The sequence below is a fragment of the Sus scrofa genome, chromosome Y (genome assembly GCF_000003025.6).
Source record: "Sus scrofa isolate TJ Tabasco breed Duroc chromosome Y, Sscrofa11.1, whole genome shotgun sequence".
Lineage (NCBI taxonomy): Eukaryota > Metazoa > Chordata > Mammalia > Artiodactyla > Suidae > Sus > Sus scrofa.
Genome location: NC_010462.3, coordinates 1596642 through 1620679, shown reverse-complemented (window position 1 = coordinate 1620679; position 24038 = coordinate 1596642). Strand labels below are relative to the sequence as shown.

The following is a 24038-nucleotide window of genomic DNA, read 5'->3' as shown; positions in this document are numbered from 1 at the left end:
CTGTTCATCTTCATTGTTTATTTGTAGGAATTGTTTATATATTCTGGATATGTCTTATAGATATGTATATACATAATTTATAAATTATAATTTACAATATATGATTTTTATGTTTTATTTATATATTTACATCATTTATATATTATTTTTTATACAAATGATATAAATATGTTGTGTATTATTGATATATCATTTTTATATATGAAATACTATTTATATAAATAATACATATTAAATATATTCATACATTATCTATATATAAAATATATATACATATATATATACTTTTTAGTGGTTAGCCTAAATATTTTCACAGTGATCTCTCTAAGCAGAAATTAGCAATTTTGATTGAGTATAATTTTCTTTTTTCTTTTTTTGTCTTTTTGTCTTTTTAGACCCTCACCCATGGCATATGGAGGTTCCCAGGCTAGGGGTCTCATCAGAGCTGCAGCCACCAGCCTACGCCACAGCCACAGCATCGCCAGATCCGAGCCACATCTGCAGCCTCTACCACAGCTCACGGCAATGCTGGATCCTTAACGCACTGATCGAGGCCAGGGATCGAACCCGCAACCTCATGGTTCCTAGTTGGATTCGTTTCCACTGCACCACGATGGGAAGTCCGAGTATACTGTTCCCATTTTCCCCAGGTTTTCCCATTTTTCCCCCATTTCCCAGTTTTTCCTGTCCTGTCCAAGAAACTTTGTTAAAGTGAAATCCTTCTGTATTCCCTGACAGAATCTTTATGTTAAGCTCAGGTGTATATATCCTCTAGAATTAATTATTAGCTGTTGTGAGGTAGAAGTATCAGTTCTGGTTTTTCTGTTTACCTGTTTTTCCGCCATCATGTATTGAAACTGTTTTATACCAGCTGGAGTCTCTTCCTTGATACCCTGTTACTTTTTGTAGTTTTTTCTCTTACCGCTGCAAGATCACTACAGCAATAGTAATAGGATATGACCTCTTGATATCTGACGGTATAAATCCTCCCTTTGTTCTCATTTTTCAAAGTCATAATGTAACAACCATTTTACACTTTGCTGGATTCAGTTGCCTACTGTGTTGTTGGTCTTTACTGCCTCCTTATTCATGAACTTATTGTTCTGTGTTGTTCCTACTTAGTAACATGTGTTTCAGGTTTTTGTGTTGAGGTAATGCTGACTGTTAGAACAAGAGGGGACATGTGCATTTCATTTTTAGAAAGTGTTTAGGTGGTGTAGATGTCATATCTTCTTTAAATGTTTATTTATGTACTTATTTTTGTGTTAGATTTACAAATGTGTTACAATGGAATACTACTCAGCCATAAAAAAGAATGACATAATGCCATTTATAGCAACATGGATGGAACTAGAGACTCTCATACTGAGTGAAATAAGTCAGAAAGACAAAGACAAATACCATATGATATCACTTATAACTGGAGTCTAATATACAGCACAAATGAACATCATAGACTTGGAGAATAGACTTGTGGCCACCCCAGGGGGAGAGGGAGGGAGTGGGATGGATCAGGAGCTTGGGGTTGTCGGATACAACTTGGAATGGATTTACAATGGGATCCTGCTGAGTAGCATTGAGAACTATGTCTAGATACTTATATTGCAACAGAACAGAGGGTGGGAAAAAAAGTATACATATAAGTGTAACTTGGCCCCCATGCTATACAGTGGAAAAATAAATAAATTTTAAAAAATGTTGTGTTAGTTTCAGGTGTACAGTGAAGTGATTCAGTTAGACATAGATTTTTTTTCAGACTCTTTCCCCTTATAGGTTATTGCAAAATATTGAGTATAATTCCCTGTGCTACACAGTAGGTCCTGGTTGGTTATCTATTTTATAGATAGCAGTGTGTTTATGTTAATCCCAAACTCCTAATTTAAATGTTTTAGAGAATTTATCAGAAAATCTATACCTCCTGAAGGGAGGTGTTTTTTTTATGGTATTTAAAAATTATTATTTTCCAAACTAATTTGATAGTTATATATCTGTTTGAATTTTATTTCTCCTCATGTCAGTTCTGATACATTGTGTTTTTTAAGGAAATATCTTTTTATCTGTGTTTATTACTATAAAGTTATTCATGGTGTGCCCTAATCGTTTTAACATTCCTGGCATTAGAAATGTCTATTTTCTGTCTTTTTCTGGATCCCTCTTCTTAGAATTTATCAATTTTCTTAAATTTGCAGAAAAAGACAAACTTTAATCCAGATATCTCTATTTTGCATGTTTTCTAAAGTATGACTTCCTACATTTGGTTTTATTATTATTTAATTTCTTAACTTATTTTGGTTTTATTTTGCTCTTATTTTTCTAGCTTGTTAATATGTTGATTTTATACTTTTTCTTAATTCTATGCACACTTTTGGTGCATCTCACACGCATATCGATATGTGGTCTTTTCATCTGCAGCTGTCAGCATTTCTAATTCTTCTTGCAATTTTGTATTCTTTCTCAGGGTTTTTAAAAAGCATTTTCTTAATTTCCAAATATATAAATGGTCTCTGTCTCTCTCTGCCTCTCTCTGTCTCACACACACACACACACACACCACAGATAGAACTCTTTCTCTGTTAAAGTGTGTTGAAGGCTTTCTACCTATTTAATTGCCAGTGGTACATAATTTAATATCCTTTTAGTTGGTGAAGAGGCTTAAAACTACTGCAACCGTCTAGTGGGTTTTGATGTTGGTATTAATGTATAGCACGTAATCTTAGCGAATGTGCCTATGCCCTTGAAAATCAGTATCTATTCTAAAGTTCCTGGATATGCTGTTACAGAAATGTTGATTAGGTAAATTTTATTGACCATGTAATTCAAATCTACCATATTTTTATTGAATATTTGTTTCATGCTGCTGAACATGGGTCTCTTTTTCTGCGTCTTTTTTTTTTTTCTATTTAGAACTGCATTATTTCCTACATTTTAAAGCTCCAATATTGACATCTCCTACATTGTAAGTCTGTGGGAGAACAATTTTTTCAGCAATTTATAGGTTTTTTTCAATTTTATTCCAGGCTCCCTTGTGTGTGGTGGATGGTTATATTTCATCCTTCCCAGTATTTTCTTGAACTCAATATGTCTTTATTCTCTGATTACTTTAAGGCTTAAGTTTAGTTTTATTTTCATCAGTGTGCCTATTTTGTAGCCAGTGCAGTTTTCTGTGTATGTATTCTGCCTGGTGACTGTCAAGCTTCTGGCCTTATTTGGGGGATGTGTTTTACCAACTTTAGAATTTTTTGACCATTTTGCTTTCAAATATTTATTTTTCCCCTTTGCATGTCTCAGCTCTCCGGAAGTACCAATTATACGTGTTATAGCGTTCAATATTTTGTTTGTTGGATGTCAAATGATGTGCTCCTTGGTTTGTGTTCCACTTTTTTATTTAAAATATTTATTTATCAGTTTCAACACTTTTCTTGCCTATGTCAAAGGTACATATACTTTGTTGCTGTTCCAGGCTCCTGTGGAGCAAATCCACTGAACAGGTCATTTTTTTGTAGCCTAGTTTTTTGTTTCCAGTGTTTCATGTTGATGCCTTTTTATAACTTCCATCACTTTACCAAAATACCCACTCTTTTTTTTAAAAAAAATTGAAATATAGTTGATTTAAAATACAATGTTCACTTCAGGTGTACAGCAAAGTGATTCTGTTATATGCATATATTCTTTTTTGTATTCTTTTCCATTATAGGTTATTATAAGTTATTGAATAGCGTCCTCCTGTGCTATACAGTAGGTCCTTATTGTTTATCTATTTTGTATATAGTAGGGTATATATGTTAACATAAAACCCCTAATTTATCCCCCCTTTCCCCTATGGTAACTGTAAGTTTGTTTTCTATGTCTATGAATTGGTTTCTATTTCATAAATTAGTTCATTTGTATCATATTTTAGATTCCACATATACATGATATCATATGATGTTTGTTATTCTCTGATTTACTTCACTCTAGTTGCATCCATGTTGTTACAGATGGCATTATTTCATTCCTTTTTATGGTTGAGTAGTATTCCTTTGTATGTATGTACCACATCTTCTTTATCCACTCATCTGTCAGTGGACATTTAGGTTGTTTCCGTGTCTTGGCTATTGTAACTAGTGCTGCTATGAACATAGAGATGCATATATTTTTTTGAATTACAGTTTTGTCTGGCTATATGCCCAGGAGTGGGATTTCTGGGTCATATAGTAATTCTATTTTTAGTTTTCTGAGGAACCTCCATATTGTTTTCCGCAGTGATTGAAGCAATTTATGTTCCCCACCAACAGTGTAGGAGGGTTCCCTTTTCTCCACACCTTCTCCAGTATTTGTTATTTGTAGACTTATTAATGATGACCATTCTGACCTGTGTGAGGCAGTACTGCATTATAGTTTTGATTTGTATATCTCTAATAATTTGTAATGCTGAGCATCTTTTCATGTGTCTGTTGGCCATCTGTATGTGTTCTTTGGAGAAATGCTTATTTAGGTCTACTGGACATTTTTTGATGGGATTGTTAATTTTGTTGGTGTTGATCTGTATGAGATGTTTGTGTATTTTGGAAATTAATTCCTTCCTTGTCAGTCAGTTGTTGGCAAATATTTTCTCCCATTCCATAGGTGGTCTTTTCATTTTGTTTGTGGTTTTCTTTTCTGTGCAAAATGTGTAAGTCTGGTTAGGTCCCATTTGTTTAATTTTGCTCAGTCTTCATTCTTTTGTTCAATCTCTACATTAGTTCCTATATTCTATCATTGCTCTGTCTTTCTATCTACTGTAGTTATTTTAAATACCTTGTCTGATAACTTTAACATCTGGACCATCTATGGGTCTGCTTTTATTGACTATTTTCTCTTTTAAGCACAAGTTACATATTTTTATTTCTTTAGATGTCTCTTGATCTTTATTTTGCCTAGTGGTTCATTTGTATGAAAGGATAGTAGGATGTGAAATCCAAAATCTTTTACTCTATGTAGAAAAATGCATCCCTCCTTTTTTTCTCTCAAGCTCCTAGAGTGTGGGACTATGTCAGTGTGACCTCTAGTTTAGCTAAACCCGTGCTTTTTGCAGCTTTGATTGGATTTAATCTACTAATTGCTTTACGTGTTTTCAGACATGCTCCAAGGCTTCTGTTCAGCATCAGTTAGAGCTGAGCACTAGTATGATTTCATTCTATGGGTGGCCTCTCTTGCTTAATGCTCAGCATCCTCCTTTTAGGTTTGCTTAGGGTTTTTCCTTTTTTCTCTAGCCCTGCTCCTATATTTCTCTTTTTGAGAGACCTCTCTTTGTCCCGAGGCTCTTCCTCCAGGCTTCTGAGGGCAGTTGGTTCACAAAGTATGCTTTGGTGAATTTCTCTTAGCTCTCATCCCATACCCCTGCCTTTGAGGTGTAGATATATACTACTTGGGTGAAGCTTGAATACATCATAGGGGATATATAGCAACTTTCTTGGTCTGCCCCAGGAAAGTATGTGTAGCAAAGATATGGTGGTAAGAATCAGTGGGAAACTGGAGTTCCCATTGTGGGTCAGTAGTAAAGAACCCAGCTACTATCCATGAGAATGTGGTTTGATCTCTGGCCTTGCTCAGTGGGCTAAGCATCTGGCATTGCTGTGAGCTGTGGTGTAAGTCACAGATGTGGATTGAATCCCACGTTTCTGTGGCTGTGACTGTGGCTAGCACCTGCAGCTCTGATTTGACCCCTAGCCTGGGAATTTCCATATGTCATGGGTGTGACCCTAAAAAGAAAAAAAAAAATAGTGGGAAATACAGAGCCCATTTGGGACACATCCACACATGTGGTTATGTACTTAGATATAAAGTCATATTTGTGAACCTGCTCTGAAGTCTTTTGTATTTGTGACATGACAGAAGGTCTAATCACTGAAGGCTATAATGGAAACGTTTTTATTTGTCCTTAGTATTATAGGACCTAGCAGTGTAGAAGAAAAAGGCTCCAGTATTCCCCAATAGACCCTTCAATTTCACAGACTATTTTGTAATCCCTGCTTCTTCAAGTCTCTGTAAAGTTATATTAATAGGTTTTATTCAGAGTTCCTATCTGAAGAAAGCATTCAGCCCTTTGTAACCTCACATATTAAAACATTCAAATAATTATATTTTTATAGTGATGGCAGATGGTATATTTCACTTGACGCATTGAAGCATGCATGTGCAGAATGAAGATAAAAGGTATTAGGAATTTTCTGGTGGAGAAGAATCTCTTGGGAATTATAGTCTCTCTGCTCCTGATAATCCCCTCAAGGCTTAGACCCTATAAAAGTGAAAATGACCCTTTTCCCCAAGACCAGAGGTCGAACTGATGTCTCTTCCATGCTGGGACCCATTCCCAACTGAATTCCTGATATTTTATACTTTTTATTTAGCACAACCCTTGCCTAATGCCATTCCTTGTGACAAAACTTGCTGAGCCCAACCTCTCCCTGTGCTATTTGTTACCCTGCTGCTGTTAAAACACTAACCATTTTCATTTAGTTTGTCCTTCTTTGAGTTGTCCATGTAGGGTGGGTTCATCTCACTGGCCCTTCTGGTCTAGGCTGAGCCGGGATGGCCCCACGGCTTTGTGCAGTACACATGAGCCACTTTCTTTCCTCCTGGAGGCTGACTGGCCATTAACTGAGGGATTCCTGTTCTCAGATGGTCTCAGACGGAACAAATTGTCTTGGGGTGATGAGGAACAGCGCAGATTCAAGAGACGGATCAGGAAATAGACTCCACATCCTTCTAGGAGGAATATATATTGGAAGGACACAGAGACAGAGAAGGGTGGAAAAGCATGGCCCAGGTTCTAACCCATCTACCAAGGTGTATACGCCTTTAGACCACCTGATATTCTTGACTAACTCCTACCTTTCACTTGTCCACTCCCTTCCCTCATTTCCATGCTCTGGTTCATCCCAGATTCCCCTGGTTATTCTAATCTCTCCCTGGTATGAAGTGTATATCCCTACTGGTTCCCAAATATGTTTCTGTGGTTTGCAAGTTGCCATCAGAAGGGCCATCTTGCCATCAATGATGATATCCTGGTAGTTCATCCATGGTTTGGAGTGAAATCATTCAGGTGGATCATTTAAGTCTATTGAAGGGCTGGAGGTCATTCCTACAAATGACCCTTAGCTCTCACATGTAGCCTGCTCAGCCTTGTGCCCTAATTACTTGTTCACTTGTTAGCAAGTAGAAAGTTAACGATGAAGTACAGTTTGCAATGGACTCTGAGTGCCAATTAGGTGAGAGAGAAATCAAGCTGGATTTGGGTGCCAAGGTTGGTCTTATTCATAGGCTGGTAGCTGAAGCATTGTATGCCCAGACAAATGAATGTTCTACATCGCTAACTTCTTGCTGGTCCTAGAACACATGATTTCTTTCTATCTGAGATGTGTGTATTTCTTACAGGTGTGATATCATTATCTAAACAGGCTTGTAATGCAAGTAGAGAAATCATTCTATGGTAAATGTTTTCAGGGACGTTTTTCATATACTCTTGAAAGAGAGAAGCCCATGCCATTTAAAAAATGCATGATTTGATTGATTTAAATGGCAATGACAGCACTTCTATGTGGAATCTAAATATGGCACAAATGAACCTATCTACAAAACAAAAAGATTCATAGACCTAGAGAACAGGTTTCTGGTTGCCAAGGCGAGGCAGAGGCTGGGGGAGGAAGTGGGATTGACTGGGAGTTTGGGGTTCATAGGTGCAAACTATGACATTTAGAATAGATAAGCAATGAGGTCCCACTAAACAGCACAAGGAACCATATCCAATTTCTTGGGATAGAGCATAATGGAAGATAGTATGAAAAAAAAAAAGAACGTACATATATGTGTGCCTGGGTCACTTGGCTGTACTGCAGACATGGATAAAACATTGTAAATCAACCATCCTTTCATAAAAATAAAATTAAACTAAAAGCCTAACTGGACAGAGAGTTAAATTAGAGATTCCTTTTATGTTTGGGGAGATTCTGTTTTGCTTTCTCATATTGACAGATCTTGCCTTCCAAAGTAGATTCAAGCATTGAGTCATGGACTAGAAGCTTTGGTCCAGCAGATGATGGACTTGGATGGAGGGTGGGTTCAGGAAGAGGCTGGCGTCTGCCTTCCCAAGTGTTTGGATTAAGCCCAGGGAAAACCGAGGCAGGGATGCACAGTCTGGTCCTTGCCTTCTCAGATTATGTTCAGACTCCATGCTGATGTCTTCTTGACAACCTTAAAAAACAACTGCTGCCAGGTAATAGGAGGAAACGAGACATTAGTATGATACTCAGTGCAGACTGCAATTTCTGAAATAACGAAAGCATCTGCATTAGGTGAGCCCCTTATATCAATTTAGTGCTTGTGGCTTACAGAGAATGCCTAAGCCTCTTCTCTTTTGAAGACCTGTTATTGATAAAAGCCAAAGCTAAAATGCTGAGGAGTGAAGTCTGTAGAGAGATGACACATGCACTAATTGAGCTCATAAGATTTCCTGGAAACCCAATTGCAGATCCTGGCCACTGATGAGTTCTGCTGCTTTGAAGTGGCCACTTATTAGGGCAAAAGTGCAGGTGGATATTCTATCCAAGGTCCTAAGAGGGGAAAAAAAAATGCTTCTCGAAAATGCATGTCAATTAGCTGTGAAAGCATTTACAACCCCTCTCTCGGACACTTGTGTTATTATCGTTCTCCAAGCTGATCATATTTCTCAATTCTGAAACGGATCTTCAACACTGGCTGGTCTGAGTCGTGCTGCTGGAGCCTGTGACTAAGGTCAAGGCTGTAGTTTGTTTCAGGTATGTTTTACCTGTGTTTCTTGGAGTCTAAGCAGGAGGCGGCCGTGGCTTTTTCCTGGAACTCAAGGATCATTCTACCAGTGCTGGCATTTTTTTCATCCTCTCTTCCCCTCGCATTGGCTCATGTCCTCGTGACCAAAGAAAGTCATGTGGTCAAACCCAAAGGCAAGGTAAGGCAGACAGATGGAAAAATGTGTATATATTATCTGTGGCAGTGGAGTGGGAAAAAAATCAGACAAATTACGGAATCTTCCATAAGCACTTTTTCATGTCATTTGGATGATAAAATAGTCACCAATAAACAAGAGCAAAAAATACACTTATGCTCTGAGAGAGGGATGGATAAAGGGCTGTCACAGATCATTGGAATGAAATTCGTCAAGGGAAGTGATCTGAGTCAAGCTTGGGATACAGTGTCTGAGACAGAGGCACTGACCTAAAATTTCCATAGTTTGTTTGTTTTTTGTTTTTTTTTTGCATTTTAGGGCCACACCTGCAGCATATGGAAGTTCCAAGGCAAGGGGTCAAATTGGAACTACAGCTGCCAGCCTATGCCACAGCCCAGCAATGCCGTGGGCTCCGAGCAGCATCGGCCACCTACACCACAGCTCATGGCAATGCTGGATCCTTAACCCAGTGAGTGAGACCAAGGATCAAACCCGAGTCCTCATGGATACTACTCCTCATGGTTACTACTTGGATTCATTTCCACTGCACCACAGTGGGAACTCCCAGTGTCTGTTTTTCTGTGTCTGGCTTATTTCATGTAACAATCTTTTCAAGGTCCATCAATGTTGACACAAATGGCAGGGTTTACTTCTTTCTAAAGACCCAGTAATATTCCATTGTGTGTGTCTCATCTCTCTATCATCATCAGCATCATCATTATCATCCATCTAAATGTCTGTCCATCTATCTATTAAATATCTTTTATATATTATTTATCTATCATCTATAAAGCTATCATCTATGTTGGTATGTATCTATGTATGTATCTATCGCTTGTCAACTTTCAAGCTAACATCTATGTATATCTATCATCTCTATCTGTATCTATTTATCTATATCAATCATCTATCTAAATATGTATCTAATCTATCTATCTATCTGTCTGTCTATCTATCTAAATATGTATCTGATCTATCTATCTAAATATGTATCTACCTATCTAAATATGTATCTGATCTATCTATCTATCTAAATATGTATCTACCTATCTAAATATGTATCTGATCTATCTATCTATCTAAATATGTATCTACCTATCTAAATATGTATCTGATCTATCTATCTATCTAAATATGTATCTACCTATCTAAATATGTATCTAATCTATCCATTCATCCATCATCTATGATCTACCTATCATCTGTATCTATCTGTCTGTCTGTGTGTCTATCATCTGCATCTATCTCTCTCTCTAATATTCCTATCTATCTATCTATCTATCTATCTATCTATCTATCTATCTATCTATCATCTATCTATCTATCATGTGCATCTCTCTCTGACACCCACATTTTCCTTATGCCTTCATCCATCCACAGACACTTAGGTTGTTTCCATGCCCTGGCTATCATGAGTAATGCTGCAGTGAGCATGGTAATTCAGATATGCCTTTGAGATCTTGATGTCATCATCACTCCATCTTAACCCCTTGGTATTAAACAGTCCATCTTGCTAGATCAGATGATACAGAGGTTGCAGACAGATCTGGGATATTAATGCTCTCCTGCAATGGGGAGTCATATTATTGCATCCCTTTCCTTATTGCAAAGGTTTGGGCAAAAAAAAAATGTTTACCCATACCTTTTCAAAACAGCATGACTGCTGGATTGCTTTGGAATTCAGCTGCATATCACAAAATTATATTGGTAGCAACCTAAACCACGTAAGCATTGGTGCCTGCTTTCGTGACAGCCAACGTACATTTTCCAGGGAAGATATTTAGAAGTGACCAACCTTGCACATGGATGACACGACATGTTATAAGTGAAGGTAGAAAAGTGCCACCTTTCACATTTTTTTTTTAAATGTCACTCCTGTTTCTTACCAACCGGAGAGTTGATTAGACTGTTTCGTTTTCTCAGCGGTTTTGTTTTTCCAGAACAGAAGCAAATTCAGGACTAAAGACAACGTTCTTTTGGCAACTTCCACAAGGGTGTGGGGGGTTTCAAACGTTGCCTCCTTTTCTAGACCCCTGGATAGAGGTGTGTGTCCATGATTATACATTGTAGCTGGAAATATTAGCAAGCTTCAGAGTTCAGGATTCAATTGAAGATATTCTAAAGGATGCATTGCTTTGTGTTCTTACTAAGCTGGAGGCAGAGCACGCCATATGGAAGAAGGAAAATATATTTTCAGATAACATATATTGTTATCAAAAATAAATCTGCCTAATGGAAAAGAAAGTCAGAGAAAGGGCTGTTAGGGTGCAATAAGAACAGCGTCCAATCAGGTAATTATTGTCATCAGATATACATGTTTGAAGATGCAGGGAATCTGAGAAACTGTTTTTATCCAACTGACTTAATATAGACAGAACACTGAGGCCAAAGATTGTGTTTTATTTTTACTCTCAGTGATAAAAAAAAAAGAACTGTTCAGCAGCTCCCTGGTGGCCCAGTGGTTAAGGATCAGGCGTTGTCACGGCTATGGTTTGGGTCACTGCAGCAGTGTGGGTTTGATCCCTGGCCTGGGAACTTCTACATGCTGCAGGCATGACCCCCCAAAATGACTGTTTATTAATTTTTCCACTCTCTAACCATATTTCTCAAAGAGTTATCCCTACATTTAGTACGGAGGAGAAAATTCCATTTAGATAAGTGTGTGAATACAGGAAAAGCAGGATCCTTCGTGCAGGATCGTTCAGAGATTTTAACACTCGAATGTATATAGCAAATCCATACATCTTATTTGACCCCAGGAACTCCCCCCAACCTTTTTCTCTCAAAGTATCCCCTCAAATGAGTGTTCTGATTAATAACACACTTCAGCAAGCACAGGATGTACCATACCCTTAACCTCTCAGGACCTTCCCTGGAGAGTGACAGCTGACAGTGAGCCCATGGCATGTCTGCCCCTCCAGATTCTGTCCATACCTGTGGTCCACCACAATGAAGTTCCAGGAAACCCTTCGGTCTGCACACCTTCCCTGTCTCAGATGGACACAGCTATTCACGGTCCTTCAGGAGGTAGGCTGCTTCTAAACTAATTGAGAAAGCTTCCGAAATTTCACTCTGAACGTGTACACCTGTCCCAGAACAGAATATGTGCCTGTGTGCTAAACTCTTCATGTTTAAAATCCTGCTATCTTTATGAAATGAATGTGAAAGAAAACAGAAGGAATTCAGTAGGAATAGGAATATATACCATTTGAGAATAAGAAATGGATTAGGATTATATTTACATATATTTTTCTTTCCTAAGGAAACACGTGATGATGTCATGATGAAATATATATATGTATATACAAATACACATGTGTAATATATACATTTATATGATACAAATATATATCTACATTTATATCACAAATACACAGTATATATATTATATAAATACATTCAAATATAGTATCTTCCTTTATATTATGCAAACACATACATATATAATATATACATTTGTATGAATACACATAATATATACATCCATAAGAACATGTTATGTACAGATATACATAAATAATATTTACATTTATATTATACAAATGCCTAATATATATTATGCAAATACATACAAATATAATGTCTACCTTTATATCTACAAATACATACATATAGAATATATACATTCATGTTATAATAGCATGTATGTATAAATATACATATATAATACCTGCATTTATATGATATAAATACTAATATATAATGTATACATGTATATTTCATGAACACCTATATAATATATACATCCATATAATAAGAACATGTGTATATACAAATATGCATATATAATATCTACATTTACATCATACAAATATATAATATACACATTTATGATATACAAATACATAAATACATTATACAAACACATACATATATAATATATACATTTGTATCATGCAAATATATACATATGTATTATAGACATATAATATACATTCATCTTATAATAATATATGTATATGCAAACATACGTATATATTAGCTACATTTATATTATACAAATACATAATATCTACATTTATATTATACAAATACATAATATCTACACTTATATTATATAATGACATACAAATATACACACATACAATACTTACATATTGTACGTATATAATAACCTATATTATAGACAACCTATATAACCTATAGTATATACGATTGCTGTCTAGGGATGGACATCAGTGATGTATGTAGATACCATTTCTATGAAGATATCCCATTGCTATTGCTGTATATAATAAATATAATATATATAAAATATGATATATATGCTATATACGTATCTGAATCTTCCAGTCACCTTCTGCTCCTCTGAAAATAGAGTTTATGTCTGGAATATAGTGTTACTCAGATGCACCAAAAAAAAAGACAAGGGTCTTAGGTTTGTACCATTGAGTCTCTCAGTGTCATTTTTTTCCCTGGATGTATTTTCCTGGACACAGCTCCATGGGTCACATTAAGTACAGCCCTTTTCATTTCAATTACCACTGCATCTGCCGTCCTGCTCCCTGTGACGCAGTAATGACACCTGTAACGGGCATCTCAAAGCCAGAGAAGAGGAGGAAATGGAGCAAAATCCACCCAGAACACAAAGGCTTGAGGTGAGATGGCTAAGTTACACCTCCTGCCTCCTCTGATGACTTTGAAGTATAATGAGAACTGCAAAAGTGCATTCTTTGAATTTAAATATGAGTTCCTGACGTAACCAAACACAAATGCGAATAGGCAGTCAACCCATGTGAAATCAAAGTAAAAATTAAAGCTCGTACTTAAAGGCGTCCCATGGTGGTTCCGTGGAAAGAAACCCGACTAGGATCCATGAGGACGCGGGTTCGATCCCTGGCCTTGCTCAGTGGGTTATGGATCCAGTGTTGGCCATGAGCTGTGGTGTAGATCGCAGGTGTTGCTTAAATCTGGCCTTGCTGTGGCTGTGGTGTAGGTCGGCCGCTGCAGCTCTGATGGGACCCCTAGCCTGGGGATTTTCAGCGGCCCTGAAAAGCAAAACAAAACAAAACAACAACAAAAAAATAAAATAAAAAAGCAAGTACACATGTAAAAGGCACAACAGGTACCAAAAAATAGTGACCCAGCCCCATAATTGCTGGGATCCACCTTTGTAAAGTTATTCAATGTTAACTATAAATATCAGTATCCATCACCCTCTTCAAGAATATTTTTCATTGGAAATATGTGGTAGCAGCCAAGTACACTTGCACTTTCTTCTTGCTCACCCTGTGTTAAAGCACTAATTAAAAAAAAGAACAACGCAGCATGTTAAAAACAGATTTGCACTGGGAACTCCACCCCGTATTCTGTGACCATCTATGTGGGAAAAGAATCTGAAAGAGAATGCATGTGTGTACATGGACCATGGAGTCACTCTGTTGTACAATAGAAATGAGCAGACTCTTCAAAATCAACTCTACTTCAATAAAAATTTTAAAAAAAGACAACACAATCCTCAGGAAATCCTCACTAAATACCATTTCACCGCAGTGCACAGTGTCAGTTTGGAAGGATCCCTAATCCATTGACTTTTTGGCCAAACCCAAATTGCCTGAAACCCAAATTTATGAAGTGTGATTCTGGGTTCGATGTTCTTAAGAGGATACTACAGTAGGCTTTGCCTCTATAGCTTCTGTTTCATTCGAAAGCTGATTCTCATTTTGGGCCAGAAAGTGAAGGATTCTTTGATCGTCCTGGCCACCAAAATCCCATCCCCAAAAAAGGCACTTCACTGACATCTTACAATAAATGAATTTTCTGTTTCCATGAGGTGTCCTTCCGGGACTTGGGTTTTGGGAAGGCAATGGCCACAAAATTTTTGGAATTGGATGCTTATTTATGTTCTCAGAAACATCATGGAATCTGTTCAAAATCCCTCGAAGCCCTTTGAAAGATCTGTTTTTAATTCTGCACATGATCTGATTTCTTTGGCCCTGCTGTCTAAGTAGGTATACACATATTTATTGCCCTTTGTTTCATTTCCTTTTCGCATCGGCTTTCCTATCCGTTCTGTGTCTGAATTTAATTAACATTTTACGTTTCTTAATTTCTTTCCTGGATTTGAGTAATGTTGCCTTATTAGCACCTCAAAGTCAGAGGGCGAACTCCAAGCAGGGGCCTTAATTGCATGAGAAGTTAATTTCCGATTACAGGCAAACTCATACATCGTAAGTGGTCTTTCCCCTTTTAAATATTCACAGAAAAATTAAGACTGTGAAGGCCTTGGATCCATTTTTACGTATTAATTTTCTCCAAACTTCGGTGAGATAATACAAGAAGATAAAATAATAACATGGCTCTCGTTCACAATAATCAAAATTTGCTGCACTTGCTAATATATGACAATTTTTAAGCATCTAGTTTCCTACGACTTGTAGATACGAACTACCTATCCCATGTCAGATAGGTAACATTTGCTGCAGGGCATAATTTTTCTTCTGGGTTGTCCTTTCTGGAAGAATGATCAGCATCATTTCATTTGGGGAAAAAAAAAAGATGATATATTTATTTTAGGAATTTCCTTTAGGAAATGGTGAAGGGGGGGTTAAGTTTTCCGATGAGTCTATTGAAAAGAGACTTCAAATTTCTAAATGTGTGGCCATGGATAGCTGGATAAATTATTTCTTTTTTTTTTCTTTTTTTTTTTTCTTTGTCTTTTTGCCATTTCTTGGGCCACTCCCGCAGCATATGGAGGTTCCCAGGCTAGGGGTTGAATCGGAGCTGTAGCTGCCAGCCTATGCCAGAGCCACAGCAACTCGGGATCCGAGCCGCATCTGCAACCTACGCCACAGCTCATGGCAACGCCGGATCGTTAACCCACTGAGCAAGGCCAGGGATTGAACCTGCAACCTCATGGTTCCTAGTCAGATTCATTAACCACTGCGCCATGATGGGAACTCCTGGATAAATTATTTGTAATATATCCATCTATGCCATCAATCGCTATGATGATGCAGAAAAGCATTTAACAGCAAAAGGGAAGTTTTTTATATTATTGATGGGTTGAAGAAATGCATAGTTCCAAAAAAGGTGGAGGATACGTAACTATGATGGTATAACATCATATAATATGTATTTGTGCCCGTAGAGAATGACTGGAGGTACATAAGACAAAATGTTAAGAATAGTCATCTCTAAAAAGAAAAAAAAAGAATAATTATATCCAGGTAGTAGATAGAAGAAGGTTGTTTTTCTTTTTGCCGCCCCCCCCCTTTGGGCTTTTTGGTGCAATGTAGATTTTTTGACATTGTCCATGTTCACACAATGAAATAGTGAAATTGCATTAAAATATGTATTTGGAGGAGTTCCCATTGTGGCTCAGTGGGTTAAGACCCACTGGGAGGATGCAAGTTTGATCCCTGACCACGATCAGTGGGTTAAGGATTGGGCATTGCTGCACACTGCGGTGTAAGGTGCAGATGTGGCTCAGATCTGGTGGTGTTGCTGTGGCTGTGGTGTAGGCCAGCAGCTGCAGCTCCGATTCGACCCCTAGCCCAGCAACTTTGTATGCTGCCAGGGTGGCCCTAAAAATTTATGAATAAAAAATGTATTTGGAAATGTTTAGTGCAAGTATTTGGAACAACTAAATTTAGAGTATAGTTACAGGATCATGGGTCTACAAACATAAGTTTGTACAGTATTATTTAATATAGAAAGATAACAACGTTCACTTATTGTTTGGTCTTTTCACCATGAACTTTGCCTTCCTGGCCATGGATACCTGGAAGGTGATGAAAGGGAGAAGATAATACCTAGCTGAAATCCTTCCTCATTAGAGGTAGGAAAGAAAAATGAGAGTTGTATCAGACTTGTGCTAAATCACAGAGGATGGGTGACTATTACCTTTCACTCCACTCCCAAGCCTAGGAACACGAAAAATCACTCCCCTCCCTCTATCTTTAATATTCCTTTGGACTTGCCATCTTATCCACTATACCTGTGGCTTTTAGACTATCCTTACATGGGCAGGAAACGATTGCCAGGGAGTGATTGGCAATGAGATTTATTCAGGAAAAGCTCAAAGACTTGGGGGAACTTGATAGGGAGACATTATGGTGCATTGGGAGAAGGGTCTACTCTGGTCCTAATGGATCCCATCTTCAGAGGGATGCCTTTCGGCTGGAAGTTGTGGCTGCTGGCTGTTCCAAGCTCCATCCCCTCCTGAGAATGTCCAAGACTGCAGGGTGTTTGCCTACCCCCAAATTTCTCCTCCTCCCCTGCTCGGTGGTGGACTTGGACCCATGATTGCTTGGATAATAGCAGGTGGCCACTTTCTTCAATTTGGGAGACCCTTGAAAGGCCCTTCCTGCCTCATCAGGCCACTGTGCGGCAAGGTCTAGAATTCTGACCAGCTTCAAGACTTAGCTTGAATTGAGCAAGACTGCTTCATGAATGATCCTGAGCTCTTCCCGCAAAAGGCAAGGTTGTCTCTCTTGGGTGGATGTTAGAAATTCCTTGATCATCATTGGCAAGAGCCGTTCATTCCTAAGGGGCTAAAATGTAGCGATGGTTTCCTTTTGCCCATTTTTCTTAACTTTTCACCTGGAATTCATCTAGAAAAGAGTCCTTTCATCAATTGTGCAGTTACTAGAAAGAAGGACTGTTTAAAACTTCTAGGATGGCATCAGAAAGATTCAAGAGCCAAAGGGCATGCTTTCTCACTGGTTAAAGATGCTATACTGTGACCATCCATCAGGATGCTAATTTACATGGACCAGAATACAAAGTTGCATATGGGGATGTGTTACTGATAATGCTAAAATTAGGTGCAGGGATTATCTTTGGAAAAATCCCCCTGCCTCAGCCCATGACTTTGAAAAGCAGCGCCTCAAGGGAAAGAAACAAGCAGGTATCCTCCTCTTCAGACCAGATAATAATAACTCTAGCTCAGCTTCGTCAGTGGAATCTGAATTTTTAAAAAATTGAAGGTCCTGAGTTCCTCTGAGATCCATGTTGCATAAACACAGATCTTACTTTCCTTCATCAATCTGTTAACCCCATATATTATTCACGTGCAAGGTATAAAGTAAGAAATGAGAGGAAAAAACACGCCCAAACTGAGGCCACCATGGTGCATTTTAGCAATAGCAGGGAATCCACTGGCCTGGGTTTTTTTGTTTGTTTTGTTCTGTTTTGTTGCACCCTTTTAGCATGAAATGCCAGTAGCTCACGAGTCAAAGTCGTGTTTTGTGTGCCTGGAGGAAAGGATTTTTCCTACTTGGTTAGCTGGTGGCACGTAGTATATATCTTTGAGGATCCCTTCAGAAGAAATGAAGATAATTTATGGGAGCATATTAACATCTCCTTATTACCTGTGGTGTGAATTATTTCCTAATGATTCCAGTGCCACGAAGATGAGCTAAATTAAGTCCAGCAAACTAAGGTGGTAATGAACACATCCATTGAATGATGACAAAATTAGATAAATAGGAAATAAATTAAAACCACCCTCTTACAACACAAATGGAATCATTTCAGATATCATGATTCTAACGTCCCACTTCATTTATTATGTGTGGTATGTGTATTCCTAAATTTCTTTAGAAGCAAAATGAGCCGTCATGGTGATTACTGCTTGTGCTATATTTTAGAGAAATCTTCCTTTAATACGAATGCACATTGTAAATTCGAAGGAGACGGATATACCGGTGCCAGGTTGGGCATATCAAGTGTGGAAATATCAAGTTTGGAATATAACAGTGCAAATGCTGTGAAGGTCTGAAGTCTCACAGGTTGTATATCAATGCACAGGATAAGAGTAATGTAATATTATTCCAGGCAGTGTTCCCAGAGTTTGTCATGTTTTTCTGCTCGCCACGGAAAACACACTGAAGAAAAAAAAAATTAGGTGGCAGAAGCAGAGAGTATTGCCCCAACACAGGCTAATTAATCTGCTTGTCACTGTTGTCACAGAAGGCATTGCTGATTGCCGTTGAGAAAAGAGATTTGGCCCTTGAAACATCTCTACATTTAAATAGCCATTTAGTTGTCGCACGCACAGTGTAACCTCAACAAACAAAGTCGCACGAATGTTGGTCAGAACAGGTGCTGGGGTTGAAAGGAAAGAAAATGTCCCTAGATGCCTTAGAGCTGGCTCGCTCTTTCCTCCTATGGGGAGATGGTGAATATATAGAAACATATTTTTATATAAATTAGTTTTGTTATCTCCCCAAAGAATCAGGCAGGAATGATAACCTCCCAGGTTTAGCAGCCAGATAGTCATGGGTTCAAAGTCTAATGCTGGCCCTTAACTGTGTCTTCTCAGCCAGGGGACTAAACCCTCATTTGGAGGCGGCTATTGTCAGAATTAGAGTGAGTGACGCTCCAATGCTTGGCCCAAGAATCAAGCGTGGCTATGACTCTGTGGCCAGCGCATGAGGCTGGCAAGATTTGAAAGTGCATCCTTGAACATAGTTTTTTAAAGGGCCCATCAATGCCCTGTGCTGTTTTAACTTTTCATTTATTTATTCACACATGTATATAACCAAATTTAAGCAACATGGATGCAACTAGAGATTTAAGAGTTAAGAATCTTAAGAGCAAATGGCATTATGCTCCCTCCTGGAGCATAGAGATTCATGGTAGATACATACATTTTATGACAGCGTAGTCTAGCCAGAGAGAAGTGCAAAAGATGAACCAGAGGATGGATGGGGGTGCAAAAGATGAACCAGAGAATGGATGAGGGTGGATGTGAGGATTTGAGATGGCGCACATCAATGTGTGAGGGTGTACTTGGTGCTCAGCTGAGAATGAGTAGCATGACCGGTACTCTGTGAAAAATGGAGAGTCTTCTCTTACCTAATCTGAGAGTCTATTCCCATAGGCTATTCTTTTTTAAATAATAAAAGTGTTGGTCTACACCCCTAACCCTGGGATAATTTCTTTTTTTATTATTAAAGTGGAATTGATTTATCATGTTGTGCCAGCTTCTGCTGTATAGCAAAATGAGCCAGTCATACATATAGATACATTCCCTTTCTTATATTATTTTCCATCATGTGCTTTCCCAAGAGACTGGACATGGTTCCCTGTGCTGGACAGCAGGACCTCCTCGTTTATCATTCTCAATGTCATAGTTTGCATCTACGAACCCCAAACTCCCAGTCCATCCCACTCCCTCCCCCTCTACCTTGGCAACCACACGTCTGTTGTCCATGTCCGTGAGTCTGTTGCTGCAATGTAGAGAGGTTCATTGGTGCCATATTTTAGATTCCACATAGAAGTGATATCACATGGTATTTGCCTTTCTCTTTCTGACTTCCTTCACTTGGTATGAGACTCTTTAGTTGCATCCAGGTTGCTGCAAATGGCATTATTCTGTCCTTTTTTATGGCTGAGTAATATTCCATTATATGTATGCACTGCATCTTCTTTATTCATTCATCTGTCAAGGGACATTTAGGTTCTGATGCAGCAAACCCTGGAACAGGTATGCTTGCCTTGCCGGTATCCATATTCTGCCATTCCAAGTGGGCAGGTGGTTATACCTATTTCCACAGCATTACATGGTACCACACAGCATCAACATATTCAATATTTGTGCATCTACCTAATGGATGTTGGTCTGGACATGAGGAAAAATGCTATTGCCAGTGTCTACAGAGTAATGATCATGCCCATTATGGTAATAGCAGCACTTCTGCAGCCCTTAGTAGGAGCCTAAGCACTTTGCATATAATGCTCATCCAGTCTGTGGACCAGCCTTATACCGTGGTTAGCGTTATTCTTATTTTGCCAGTGAGGACCACAAGAAAGAAAGAGATGGAGTAACTGCCTTGAATTCCCCCTGCTAGTACATCTTGAATCCATAACTTGAACCCAGGAAGTCTGGCTTGAATGTCTGTGCGTCTAACCAAGAGAGGAAAGCTTTTCCACAATACATGGATATTTCAAAAAGGGAAATGATACCAGCTTCCCTACCATGGGTATAATTGTTTTGTAATGTTTTGCTTTGAGGAATTTCCCCTTTAGAAAGTTAAAAACACAAAATCAGTACCACACACGTCAGGAACTCACGCATCTCCAAGTGGGAGAGGTCCGTGAAAATGCTGCTCTGTGTGTTTCTGATGACGTTTGCTCCCCCCTTTCTCTTGAGTTGGCAGTCTGTCTCCTCTTCGTACCTTAACCAGGCGTCTGAGCTCATGGAATCAGGTACTGCATAAATTATCAAATGGCTCAGCCACCCAGAGCCATGATTTTAGTCCAGCTGAAAACATGCCTAGATCCAACCAGTGGATGCCAGGGAACCACCGATCAATCAACACGGTCAAATTAGTGTCTCCACATGATGGCCAGGACTCTGCAGAAGATGTTCAATAACAACTAAAGGCCAGCTAGAGTGTCTTTGAAGATCCATCGATGGGTGCTGGGCATGATATGGTGGTGCTGGGTGAATAAGACCGGAGGTGTTAGAATCTTGCTGTTCTCATCTCAGCTGCTTAACTCTGTGACACACAGCAGGTGCTCACGACATGCTGCGTGAGGGAGGGGACTCTACTGATTTTCTCTCTCCATCCTTCTTCCCTCCAGAATCCTGTGACTTTTGAGGAATATATGGAAAGTTAAGATTCCCATCAAAATGTCTTTATGTCCAAGAAACACGGGATCTGAATCACTATCCATATAAAGAAGTTTCTCCCTGTGGATGACAGCGGTGCCTTACCACGCATCAAATTGAAACCGTAAATTTGTTCCTGAGCAGGACTCTACGGAGCCTTCGCATGTCCTCTGCCTGCTTCCTGTCGGTAGAAAAGCTTTAGCCTCAGGACCCAGCCATAAAAAAGAATGACACCACCTCATTCGTTGCAACATGGGTGGACCTAGAGACCCTCATGCTGAGACATCCCTCTGACAGAGAAAGACAAATACCGCATGATATCACTCCTATGTGAAATGTAATAAAAATGACATAAAAACTTATTGACAAAACAGAAACAGACCCATAGATTTCAAAATAAAACTTATGGTTAGCAAAGGGGAAATGGGGGGTGGGGAGGTAGGATAAATGAGGAGGTTGGGATTAACTTTTAATAGATACACTGTATATAACATGGATAAGCAACAAAGAGTTGCTGTCTGACACAGGGAATGCTATTCGATATTCTGTAACCATCAGCATGGGAAAAGAACCTGAAAAAGAATGGATATGCGTGTATGTAAAATAGTTTCACTTGGCCGTACACCTGAAATTAACACAACATTATAAGTCAACTATACTCCAATATTTTTTTAAAAAAAGAACAAATATCCAAGCAAAAAGAGGATGCAATTTGAATTTGAATTTGAATCACTCTAAACATATTAATACAGTATTTCTGCTAGTTAAAACCAAACCAAAAAATAAATAAATAAATAAATAAATAAACCTTTAGCCTCCTAGGCCTTCCCTGAGTTTCAGAACAAATTTAATCAGAGAAGTGAGAAAATTCAGAAATAAAGGAAAACCGTCAAGCAAGACAAACTAAGAAGAGTTTAGCCATTCGACAAAGTCAAGGACCTCAAGAACCTTAAGTTCCTCCTCAAGGACTACAGGTAATATTCTGAGCCATGTCTGGTGAGCCCTTGTGCAGGTGCTAAAACCCCCACCAGGTGGAAGAAGTTAATTGTATGCTGCCCACAGCGTGGAGACCCCAGACCAGCTGGAACCGGAAGGTGGTTGATGTTGATTCCCGATGACCTCACCGCCAACCAATCAGAAGGGTGTCTGTGAGCTGATTAAACCCCCCCTACAACTGCCTCCCTTGCCCTGTCTTTAAAAACCCTTCCCAGAAAGTCACGGGGGCTAGTTAAGCACCAGGAGTCTTCTAAGCACACGGAGAGTCGTCTCCTGGCTTGGCGCCTGCAGTAAATGCTCTTTTCTTCACCAAAATTCGGGTTCAGGAGACAGGCTTGGCTTCTGTGTGGGTGAGCAGACGTAAGTTTGGTTCAGTCACTATTTCATGAAAAATACACCTCATTTTCTCGGAGGACGTGGTATTGATTTTATGAGTGTGAGAAAATGACAACAAAGCTGTGTCCTATAATTATTTTTAAAAATACCGTATGTATCTAGCCTATGAAAATAGGCTTGTGGTCAACGTTGATCTCAGTGAATTCCATAGATTTTTATTGGGAATTGAGAATTAGAGAACAGACCTTTCTTTCTTTACTTGAAGCCCATAAGCAGATGGCGCTCTGACGTCTTAGGAGTTGTCCTTTTATTTCAAATGAAATTATTACACCAGCATTGACTTCTGCTCCAAAAAAGCACACTTAGTTGTATAGATGGACTTACATCCAAGGAGAATTTTGCACAGCACCGGTTTACAAAAGCCAGTCCCATCTGATTCTGTTTTAATTTGATTCTCTTCAAACACGGTTCTGTTTTAATTTGATTCTCTCCAAACACAGGTGTGATGACCGTTTTTAACTCCACGGCGATTTTGAAGACCAGGAACGTTCATGGGAAACACGTTCCATTTGATGTGAGCGTCTCCTCTGAGTTTCCTTGTGGTGTCTGCCTCCCAAAGCCTTCTTCCTCCCTCCTCCGTACCTGATCAAGCACAGGTGAAGGAATGAAGTCATTGCTCTAGACCTGCCACCCAAGAGTCAGGATGCAGACACATCACCAAAGGTAAGATCACAACGTATATATTTATCTCTTTTATACACGACCTGAAATGCCAGCCAGTCACTAATACTTAAGGACTACATCCATCCAGAAATAGGATGACATCAAAACTTGTGTCGAGAACACAGGTGATTCTCAGCTATGAGGTGGTTAAAATACACCTGTTAAAACCAACGTGTTGATTGTGCCAGGAAGACTTCTTTCTTAGTTGAGTCATGAAACCTCTGGGTGTTTTTTTCACTCCTCCTCTTCACAGAATTTCACCTGGACTCAATGTACATCTTTCAGCTTCACCTACGTCTGATCCTTCTCCTGTCAGTTCTTCTAAATTATTGGGGTTTTTTTTGTTTTTTGTTTTTGCAACCCTGTGACATCACTTTTTGTGCAGCCCCGCTGAGCTGAAATTTTTCCAGAGGAGCCCATCCTAGCCGACACCCCATCATTCAACATTTTATAGCTAGACCTCTGAGAAAAGCCAGGTCA

General features: G+C 38.8%; 1 long non-coding RNA gene across 3 annotated transcripts in view; it reads left to right on the top strand.

Moving 5' to 3' along the window:
• LOC102164143 overlaps positions 1-24038 on the top strand; it is a 42944-nt gene that overhangs the window by 2858 nt on the left and 16048 nt on the right. For all 3 annotated transcript variants that reach the window (XR_002340929.1, XR_002340927.1, XR_002340928.1), the window contains exons 3-4: positions 21476-22477; positions 23336-23558. This is a non-coding gene — a long non-coding RNA (uncharacterized LOC102164143). The remainder of the gene's footprint in view (positions 1-21475; positions 22478-23335; positions 23559-24038) is intronic.